Source organism: Lepisma saccharinum, unplaced genomic scaffold (assembly GCF_977018435.1).
Source record: "Lepisma saccharinum unplaced genomic scaffold, izLepSacc3.1 HAP1_SCAFFOLD_749, whole genome shotgun sequence".
In the NCBI taxonomy this organism is placed as follows: Eukaryota; Metazoa; Arthropoda; class Insecta; order Zygentoma; family Lepismatidae; genus Lepisma; species Lepisma saccharinum.
This window is the reverse complement of record NW_028143414.1, coordinates 48,004-56,891: the sequence shown is the minus strand read 5'-3', so window position 1 is coordinate 56,891 and position 8,888 is coordinate 48,004. Positions and strand designations below refer to the sequence as shown.

At 38.9% G+C, this 8,888-nt stretch overlaps 1 non-coding gene across 1 annotated transcript; it reads left to right on the top strand.

Moving 5' to 3' along the window:
- The first annotated feature begins 8,574 nt into the window (after positions 1-8,574).
- On the top strand, positions 8,575-8,647 carry TRNAK-UUU (transfer RNA lysine (anticodon UUU)). The gene has a single exon. It is a non-coding gene; the product is annotated as a tRNA-Lys (tRNA).
- The last annotated feature ends 241 nt before the right edge of the window (positions 8,648-8,888 follow it).

Here is an 8,888-nt window from a genome sequence, read left to right as displayed (position 1 = left end):
AAAGGGGTAAAATTAGTTTGTCCTGAATTCCCACAAATATAAATAGTTATTTCATTAATATTTTTCAATGACTTTGAAGCAGTACACAATTATCGTTAGAGTATCATAATTCACGATCTTATACATGAAAATATCCCTTTGAATGTGTGTCAATTCATTTATTTGTTTATTTTTTTATAAATTCCATATGCAGAGCAATGTAGCCACTATACACTGCTATTACAAATAATGTTACCATGCTCTTGTTTATAATAAAAAGAGAATTAAAAAAAAGAACACCTAGTATGGAGGATCGAATGCTTTCAAGAACTCTAACCAATACACTACGCCTTTGTTTCCCTTGGAGCAACAGTTCTTAATTATTCTGTCCCTCCAATATTGTAAATGTCGTTGGGTATACATGTAGTTGAACTTTTACTTTAATTTTGAATTGCTTTCTTGTAGTATAACAGATATCTTCGAGAAATAATTTTCGAAGTGATGAAGAAAAACGAGAATATTGGTAGTTGCGAATGCGAGTTATTTCTTCTAACTTATTATTGTGATTAGACATTATTAATGGAAAATATCTAGAGGCTTGAACATTGCAGGACGATATTCTTTTCCTGTGATACTGCAACAGACGAAATGCTTGTTTACTGACGCAAGTGTCGTGTTCAGAACAGTCTTCTGAAATGTATTTGCTGTTGCGTAAGGTAACACGAAATAATTACACCGTTTGCGAACTACCAAATCTGTGCAACGTTAGACGTAAACAGGCGGAAAATGTTATTCATAAAATCAGTTCACATTTGACAGTATTAGTTAGCCAAGAGAGACTCGTGGGACACTGTGTTAAGGTGCTGGAGTAAATACTTCTTATTTTTCTTCCTCGAAGAACAACAATTTTTAACCTAGAGTAACAGTCGTTCTGCTCTTTCTTATTGCTTTTAAATTCTTCCACATTCCTTTAATTGGGTTAAAAATAAATACAAATATTGCTTGCATTTCTGTCATTGACATAGACCAGGCCCATACGCAGAATTTCCTTGAGGGAGGGGCGAGACCCAAATTTATAATTTATATATATAAGAGAGAGAGAGAGAGAGAGAGAGAGAGAGAGAGAGAGAGAGAGAGAGAGTTCAAATAGTGCGAGCGCCATTGAAAAGTCATGATAATTCTATGTTTAGAAAATAATATATTTATAAATTAAATGTTGCGTACTAGGAATTATTATTACAATAAAGAACATGTCTAATTGTGAGTTAAGAAAAAGTAATAATAAAGAGACATTCTCGCATCACGATTGCAGTTCGAAAAAGTCGGGACAGAGATTGAAAGTAACGCACTGTCCTGACAAAATCGCTGAATCTGACGTCTGGTAGCCTTGCATCAATGATTATAAAACTAAAACTACCAATATTGCAGCCTGAAGACTTTTGCGCAATAAACGGATTCATTTATGTAAGAACAAAATTGAAATTTTTACACATTTCTAAAATCGACGATGTTATTTTCGTAGTTATTGATTGGTTCACATTTAAATATTTTTTCAGGGTTCGAGGGGGCATACCCCCCCCCCCCCTGGGTACTGGCCTGACGTAGACAGTGGGAGAGAAATTTCGGAGAATCTTTCTATTAAATTTTATTATTTAAATAATAATAATCCTATTGCGCTACAGCCCAATATTGGGCCAAGGCTTACCTACCTACTGCTGGCCTTCCTCCCAGACGGGTCACCAGGGGGGCGTGGAGATCTGCAGCCAGACTAGGGGGACTGGTGGTCGGCCCGACAGACCCCCAGTCGTTGTAGGACTTCGCGACCGGATTATGCTCACTCACTCGGAGCTCCCCAATTTCCTAACGATGGTGGGTTGCCACCGGCCCTATACACAGGCCGAATATTCCCGGAGACTGAACACGGGATCGAACCTATGCTGCGATAGGTTAAACCGTTTATTGACAATCGTGAACTTTTCGTTTAATAGATAATATTTGGTTTTAAACGACGGGAGAATATTGGTCACATTTCTTTTCGTGCTCTTTTGAGATAATATATACTTCTACAATAGCAATCGCGTTCGGAAACGGTGAAAAAAAATTACTTGGTTTTCAAAGGCAGACAAGCTTGGTAGCGTAGCTTGCTCACATTCAAAGTGACTCACTCACGCTATTCAAGGCCGCTTCTTATCGCAAAACACTGTGCGTCGATGCACAGTGTCTGCACCCAGCAAGTTACAAGTGACCAGAGTCGAATTTGAAAGAGAATCTGAACAATGATAAATTTCATCAGAGGCGGCTAGGTGGATACTAGCTCAACATGCAATAGTTAAAGTCATAATTTCTGACAAACAATAAATCTTATTGAATAACAATTGGGATAGTAATACATGTATCCGCTCCTTTTTAACAATGTAAGCTCGAAGACAATCTGTACTCCATTTGTTTATATTGGCAACTTGGTCAACCGGAGGTTATTATAAGGAACTATTTCGTAGATGTTCATGTCACCGTTATAAAATTACAAATAAATTGATTGATTGATTGAATGATTTCGTTTATTTTACTTCGCGTTTTGTGCCTCTTGGCTAATTTGCGAAATTGGAGATGAGTGATGAAATGATGAAATTGATGAATGGACATTCACAAACAACCAAGCCCGATCGGGATTCGAACCCGGGATCCTTGGCGTCGCAGCGCGATGTGCTAACCACTCGGCCACAGGGTTGGGCAATTACAAATAAAGTATGTTCACAAGCTTAGATATACTAACCACGAAGAAATAAATTCAGAGTTAAATTTCAAATGCATGTGTATAGAGTAATTCTAGAAGTACAGAGCTATATCAGAGTATTGAACTTCTTTTTGCAGGATAACGTTTACAATATTGACGCGACAGAATAATTAAGAACTGTTGCTCCAAGGGAAACAAAGGCGTAGTGTATTGGTTAGAGTTCTTGAAAGCATTCGATCCTCCATACTAGGTGTTCTTTTTTTTAATTCTCTTTTTATTATAAACAAGAGCATGGTAACATTATTTGTAATAGCAGTGTATAGTGGCTACATTGCTCTGCATATGGAATTTATAAAAAAATAAACAAATAAATGAATTGACACACATTCAAAGGGATATTTTCATGTATAAGATCGTGAATTATGATACTCTAACGATAATTGTGAACTGCTTCAAAGTCATTGAAAAATATTAATGAAATAACTATTTATATTTGTGGGAATTCAGGACAAACTAATTTTACCCCTTTTGCCACTCGAGTTCAATGCAAGGATACCTCCGCAAATATCGAATGAAAAGTTTTCATCATGTGCAATTCTCCATTAAATGTTTTCGCCGAGTCGTACTACCTTCGTTTTCTTTGTTACAAACAAGTATTGTTTGCACATTACATGTAGGAGGAGAGTTGCATCTACATTTCACATTGGTCAGCTCCTTCTACTTACTTTCAGGAACGAAAGCTTGTAGGGTAGTGTTTACCGTTCAGGACTGTCAATCTGATGGTCGTAGGTTCAAACCCTTCCGGTGGCAGAAAATTTTCGTAAGTTTTAGACCTATCCCATTGTGTTCATTGTCCACGCCGTGTGAAACGGAATGATTCAGTTTGGAATTAACGATGGGGGGAGGGGAAATATTAAATTACAAAATCTTCTTTTCAACGAACCGAGAAGTGGACAAAAATTGGATAAATCTTATAAATATTCAAATTACATTCATGTTTTTAGTGGTATAATCGCAGGTAAAATCAAAGATCTTACATGGAAGATTTTACCTTGCTCTGAACTAAGCCAAAAGGCATTTCGAACCGATCTAATACATTCTCCAATACTTTTCAAAATGTTATTGAATGTTTCATGTCGATAATTTGACCAATGCATCGATTCTTGACGCTGAGACGATATTTTCTGCAACTACCTCTTCTCTTCAGTCCCTTCTGTTCTTCTCTTCTCCTTCTCCTCTCCCCTCCTTCTGCTCGCTCTGCTTTTATCTCATATCGCCTTCCGTACTTTTCTCGCATCTTATCTCCATCCCACTCATCTCCACTCCTCGTATCTCCTCTCCTGTCTTAAATTTCCGACTCCACTGCACTCTTCATTTCTTCTTTTCGTTCTTCTCTTTTTCTCTCCTTTACTTTACTCTCCATTCCCCTCTTCTCGTCTCCTCTTCTCTCTTCTTTGCTCCATTTTCCTCATCTCTCCTAGAATCTTTTTCCATTCTCCTCACTACATCCCCTCTCCTCGTTTATCCACTCTTTCTTCTCTCCTTTACATTTCTTCTTCTCCTTTCGCTTTCTCTTTCTCCTCTCCTTTGTCACCTTTCGTTTTCTCTCACCTCTTTTCCTTTCTGTAGACTCATCAGCGATGAAATACTAAGAAAACTTTTTTTTCTTTCAGAAAGAATTTTGTCACTTGCGATATAACAGTGATATTTTTCATAATTTTATACAATATTACTTGTTTTTAATCCTTTCGCGTATTTTATAAATATCTATTGTGCATGTGGCAACCCTGAAATTGAGCCTAACTCTACACGCAACCCACCAACGCCTTGTGTAAATTGGGTTGCCTAGTTTAAAATGTCGTTGTCCTAAAACTTTTGAGAGACACTGTACAATACATGTACCAAGTTTTGGTGGTATTGGGGTCAAGGGGTAAGAAGTTAACCCACCCTCCAAAACTTTGATCACTCGTAACTTTTGAACAAATAGTCGTAGAAAGGTCGGGTTTAGTGCGTTGGTCGAGTCTCGGTGTCCTCTGTCCTCTCATACCAAAATAAACATAGGTCGTCATGGAACCAATTTTTTTCATCAATCGAAAATTTTCCAAGTCCTGCGTTAAATTGCAAATATCTCGAATTTTTGATAAACAGAGGTGTCCCATAGGATTTTTGAGAAAAAAAAACACGTGAAACTCTACAGAGGTATGTGGTTATCTAACCGCAGCCGTTAGAACTTTTTTTTTGGTTGGGGCACCACGCACCCTGGCGGGGTTAGGGGCCAGGAATCCTAAAAAAAAAATATATATATATTATTTGTTTGTTTGCTTGAAAAAAAGAAAAACACGTCACAATACAGAAATAATGAGAGGCACGCATGTGTGTGGCAGAAATATCACATCGTTCCCGAGAGGTTTACAAAGGTCACGATATATAAACATGGCCTTAATTAGAAAATTACGATAAGGTGCATTCGTACTTGAAGTACGAGAAAGTACGAGAAAGTGCATTTACTCGTACCGGCTTTTCTGCGCTGTGAAACATCGTCAGCGCAATAAATGAGGCGCGGAACGTGGAGAGAAAGTGAGTTTTTGAGGTTTTGGTTCGATTTTCTTAGAGGTCAAAAAATCAGGGTTGTGCTGGAACATACAATTACTATCTACTCATGTTTTAGCTAGGAAATGAGATGTCTCACTATTCAACAAATGTTTTGAACTCTGGTGTTTTATACCTTTCGGCATGACGCAAATCATTATAAAACCTACCTGAATCACAATCGCCTCTGCACAACAGTAGACGTCATTGTTGTGGATGATCCAACTACTGATTGATTTGGTTAAATTTACTTTGCTTTTCTACCACTTTTGGTTAATCGCGAATATGAATATGAATGATGATATTGATGAAGGGACACTCAAAAAGAACACCTGTGCTCACGCCGGGATACGAATCAAGGGCCTCTGTCGTCTTGGCGCGCTGTGCAAAACACTCTGATACGGAGGTGGGCGGATGATCCAACTACACTCAACTGACATAACAGTGCCGATTAGTAATTCAGACCACTGTTTATTACATCTTGAGAATGCTGATAAACCTTTTTAAAAAATTTTGTCCAGAGACCATTCGATGTTAAGAGTTTTCAAATGAATGCTAATCATTTCCATTGACACAATATTAAGCAGTTAGATAATAACGAAATAATAATAATAATAAAAAAAAGTTTTGCGAGTTCAGTGGTAGAGCAGTTACAGGATGAACTTCTACCACGAGGACTTCACCAACTTATTTCACAAAAACTGTGTTGATCTTTTAGTTTTTAATGCACATCGCTGTTCGTGCGATAAATCATACAATGCAGTGGCCATTAAGAAGTGGTATATTTGAGATTGGTAAAGTTACGTCAGCCAATATTGCGTTTTGTAGCATCACATAGCACGAGTGGCATGAGCGGAAGAAACCAGGTAGGAATTCTACCGCTGTCGTCTGCTTCGGAAGGCATGAAGGGTCACATGAAACAGTCACGTAGCCCTCTGCAACGTACGCTGCGTACAATTATACGAGAGAGCATTTGCGCGCGTGCTGTAGAGATCCAAGCTTTCCCTCCAGAAAGGCAGCAAGGAATATAGAGTCCTTTACGCCGAACCTGCTCGGCGTCCGGCCAGGAAAGGCATTGAAAAAAAAATGTTACAACGAGTGTTGTTAGTGGAGCGTTGCAAGGGGATCGCGAGAAATAGCTATTATAATGCCATGAAGGTCAAACATATATGAAATTAGTCAAGTTTTACTTTATATTTACAGCATTTACGCATTTTCGAAATTTTAAATCGGGGAACGCCGGGCGTACGGGCGTACTATAACGCTACGCCACTGGCAACTTTACCAAAATCAAATACACCACTTCTTAATGGCCACTGCATTGTGTAATTTATCGCACGAACAGTAATGTGCATTAAAAACTAAAAGAACAACACAGTTTTTGTCAAACAAGTTGGTAAAGTCCTCGTGGTAGAAGTTCAGCCTGTGGCCTGGTTCCTGGTTCGAATCCCGGCCTGGGCATTGGCGTTCTTTGTGAGTGTCGCTTCATCAATATCATCAATCATATTCATATTCGCAATATGCCAAAAGTGGTGGAAAAGTGAAGTAAAATAAACCAATTCAATCAATAGTTCAATAGTTGGATCATACCTATGGCGACTAATTCCGTAAGTAAACTATTAAGCAAAAAGGGGCATACCTTTCCTTTGAACTTGGCGTTCCCACCCGAAATGACCTGGTTTGTAATATATAGAACATTCTCCCCAAAATCCAGAAACACCTATTGGTGTATTAATTTTCATCTGTTATATCAGTCTAGTTATGATAAATCTTCACCGTCGCGATTAATCTAAAAGGTAGAATAGCAGCGTAAATTATCCAGAATAGAAAAATACTACAATTCCTGACTTCTTACAGGGAACAAGACTGAAAAAGATATAAAATTCCATTCATAAGCAAGATTACGCCACTGAAACTTTGGGGTTATTTAACTATCTGAGAGAATAAACATTAGCTTATAGATAGCCTATACATCTCCCCCACAAGGAATGAAAGGTAACGACGCTGATGGGTATCGAAGACAAGGATGAAAAACAGGAATGGACGCTACGCTATCTTAAAATATATCAGGGAGAGGGGGAAATAAATGCATCGATTTGTTTTTATTGTTGGTGGGACGAAGCAAAATATCCTTGAATTAACCTATTTATTACTTTTGTAAATAATATTTTCATTACTAAAAATTTATGACTTGCTACATAATATAAAGGTTTACTAAACAAATTTTTGTCTTCCTCCGTAGCCGAGCGGGTATGACGACCTCCGTGGTGGAGTGGTTAGCAGAGCACGCTACAAAGCCAGGGGTTCCGGGTTCGAGTCCCGGGTAAGACATGGGTATTTGTGTTTGTCCAGATGATAAGAAACTGTAGAATTGGAAAATGTAAAAAGTGAGAAAACGTGTGACTGATGTGGGATACCTCCGTGTAGGGGGTATTTCTTTTTTATATATATATAAAAAAAGCGGGTTAAGGCGTTCACTCGTCTTGAGATCGTTCGCTGCGGGACGGCGTAGGTTCGAATCCGGCTCTGCTCGGAATTTATTCGGCCTACGTATAGGGCCGGTGGCAACCCACCATCGTGAGGAAATTGGGGAGCTCCGAGTGAGTGAGCGTAATCCGGTCGCGAAGTCCTACAACGGCTGGTGGTCGGTCGGGCTGACCACCCGTCCCCCTAGTCTGGCTGCAGATCTCCACGCCCCCTTGGTGGCTCGCGTGGGTGGGATTCCAGCAGTCGGTAGGTAAGCCTTGGCCACATATTGGGCTGTTGCGCTATTGGATTATTATTATTATTATTATTATTAAAGACATTTTTGTTATCGATTTGCACAACAAACTCTTACCACCGGTATGGACGTCCACAGGAATGTTTACAGGAAGGGGCAAGCATGGTAATGATTTTCCGGGGGCAAACAAGACATACCCCCCACAATAGTGCTGCCCCTTTAATAAACACTTATTCAGATTGAAGCCATCATGTTCCTGCAATATTCTTCCAATAATTAACATAAATTACTGTGAATGAAATGAAATATATGTGTGTAATATATAAGTTTATGATAACGTCCATTTTCCAAGGGAGCCACCTTCAGGACGCCCATGCTCACCGATGAGAATGACGTTTGAAAAGTCATCCCATCGCGCTCCAATAGGGCAACCAAACGACAAACGAAGTTCTTTGGGGACACAACGAGCCTGGCACTGCGACCGGAAGTTTAGTAATGAAGAGCTCCATTGTTGATCTTGCATAACCGATAAATGACAATGTCCTTGAGCGCCCGGATAGCTCAGTCGGTAGAGCGTTAGGCTTTTAACCTAACGGTCCAGGGTTCGAGTCCCTGTTCGGGCGGCTTCGCTTTTATTCTAAACTTATAACGTGGAACTATAACTATCCGTTGCAGTTTAAATTCCTATCTTTAAAATGTAAAGCTCACGTATTGTTATAATTGTGAGTATGACGACTTCTAAGGTAAGTTTTTCATACAAATACCTAAATTGCCGGAAAATTTGAGGTTATCAGACTCCTGTTTTTGTTTTAATTGCAATTAGTGTTTTATTTATATTATATAAAAATCATCAAATGTTTACAA